Raw genomic sequence first — 2,524 nt, 5'->3', positions numbered from 1 at the left:
CAACAGTGCCGGAGGGTTCCCTTTTCTCAGCACCCCCCTCTAGCATTTGTCCAAAGAGTGCAGACAATGCCAATGATGGTTTTGTGGACTTATTAATGATGGCCATTCTGACTGGTGTGAGTTGGTATCTCATGGTAGTTTTGATTTGCATTTCTCTAATAATCAGGGATGTTGAGCATTGTTTCAAGTGCTTGTTGGCCATCTGTATATCTTCCTTGGAGAAATGTCTATTCAGGTCCTTTGCCTATTTTTCCATTGGGTTGTTGGCTTTTTTGCTATTGAGTTGTATAAGTTGCTTGTATATCCTAGAGATTAAGCCCTTGTCCATTGCATCATTTTGAAACTATTTTCTCCCATTCTGTAAGTTGTCTTTTTGTTTTCTTTTTGGTTTCCTTTGCTGTGTAAAAAGTTTGAATTTCAGGTTAATAACAGACAGTGATGCCCTTAGCCTTTCCCAGGAATCCTCTGCATTAAGTGTTGGGTGGAATTGAGGGTCCTCTGGCTGTAAACCATATTTGCTTGAAGAAGATAGAAATAAGTTTTGCTCCCTTTAGCAGACGATTCATTACCTACCTGGAGTGTCACTGACTGTGGGCATCTCCCGTTGCTCTTAAAGCCACAAAAACCTGCATCCAAGCTTTTTTGATGTCTGCCTTGACAAATGTCCATGATATTGGGCCCTGGGAGAGGTGAAGGTTTTGTAGTCAAGCTCTGTGGTGTGCCCTGGTCCTGCTCTTTTGAGGATGTGCAAAATTTCCTCTCCCACTGCACAATTCGTGGTGGGGCTGCGGGCATTCATTTTATCTGCACTAGAGAAGGAGGGCAGAATTGATGACATTTTTGTTGAACTTGGATCAGAAGATGATGTAAAAATGGCCCTTAAAAAAGAGAGGGGAAGCATGGGACACCAGTACACGGAGGTGTTCAAGTCCCACAGAACTGAGATGGATTGGATGTTGAAGCACAGTTGTCCAAAGAGTGCAGACAATGCCAATGATGGTTTTGTGTGGCTTCAAGGACTCCTATTTGGATGCACCAAGGAAAAAATCATTCAGTTCTTCTCAGGGTTGGAAATCATGCCAATTTGGATCACATTGCCTATGGATCTAGAGGGCAAGATTACAGGGGAAGCCTTTGTGCAGTTTACCTCTCAGGAGTTAGCTGAGAAAGCTCTAGGGGACCGCAAGGAGAGAATAGGGCACAGGTATATTGAGGTGTTCAAGAGTAGTTGGGAAGAAGTTAGGTCATATTCAGATCCCCCTCTGAAGTTTATGTCCATGCAGTGACCAGGGCCCTATGACTGACTTGGCAGGGCCAGGAGGTATATTGGCATTGTCAAGCAAACAAGCAGACCTGAAGAGGGTGAGATATGGTGCCTACTGTGCAGGCTCTGGGGGCTATGAGGAGTACAGTGGCCTCAGTGATGGCTATAGCTTCACTAGCAACCTATTTGGAAGAGACCTCAGTTATTGTCTCTCTGGGATATATGACCACAGGTATGGAGATGGTGAGTTCACTGTCCAGAACACAACTGGACACTGCATTCACTTGAGGGGGCTGCTATACTGAGAATGACATTTACAGCTTCTTCTCTTCACTCAACCCTGTGAGAGTCCATACTGGGATTGGCCCTGATGGAAGAGTGATAAGCGAGTTTGCCATCCATGAAGAAGACATGGCAGCCATATCCAAACACAGGGCCAACAAGCAACAAAGTTACATGGAACTTTTCTTGAATTCCACAACAGGGGCCAGCAATGAGGCATATAGCAGCCATATAGCGAGGAGTATAGCAGCCATATACCAAGGCATGGGGGTGCCAACCCAGTCCACATATGGTGGCCTTGAGATCCAGTCTGTGAGGGGCTGCTATGAGACTGGCTATGGTGGCAGAACAGCATGGTTAGATATGACTAGTTTTGTCATAGCTTTTGAGTTATTTCAATCAAGTTTTCACAGGCAGCCAACAAGCAGTGAAAGGCAGTTGTTACTCTAGAGGAAGCTGTGGGACCCATTTTACACCATGAGTTTGTGAAATCTGGATTTTAAAAACTTACCTCTTCAATGTTTTCTAGTGCAAACTTTCTTCTAGCCTATGATATTGAGTAAACTAAGACTATTTTCGGCTTTTCTCAATTAACATGTTGGTAGTATACTTCTGGAATGATGTTATCTGAGTTAAAGTAGTTTTAAATGTGTTAGGGCCCCACCCATAGCATATGGAGGTTCCCAGGCTAGGGGTCAAATCGGAGCTGTTGCTGCCAGCCTAGGCTAAAGCCATAGCAATGCCAGATCTGAGCCACATCTGTGACCTACACCACAGCTCATGGCAATGCTGGATTCTTAACCCACTGAGCGAGGCCAGGGATAGAACCTCATGGTTCCTAGTTGGATTCACTTCCGCTGTGCCATGATGGGAACTCCCTAATTATTATTTTTTTATGGCTGCACCTGTGGCATATGGAAGTTTCCAGGCTAGGGGTTGAATCAGAGCTGCAGCTGCCGGCCTACACCACAGCCACAG

At 45.1% G+C, this 2,524-nt stretch overlaps 1 pseudogene; it reads left to right on the top strand.

Annotated features, from left to right (window-relative positions):
- Window positions 1-667: 667 nt before the first annotated feature.
- LOC100621930 (heterogeneous nuclear ribonucleoprotein F-like) lies at window positions 668-1,996 on the top strand (annotated as a pseudogene).
- Window positions 1,997-2,524: the final 528 nt, after the last annotated feature.

Source organism: Sus scrofa, chromosome X (genome assembly GCF_054392235.1).
Source record: "Sus scrofa isolate SSC_HxYL_T2T_F1_AM1 chromosome X, Sscrofa_HxYL_maternal_Yorkshire_Landrace_v2.0, whole genome shotgun sequence".
NCBI lineage: Eukaryota > Metazoa > Chordata > Mammalia > Artiodactyla > Suidae > Sus > Sus scrofa.
This window is presented reverse-complemented; position numbering and strand designations above follow the sequence as displayed.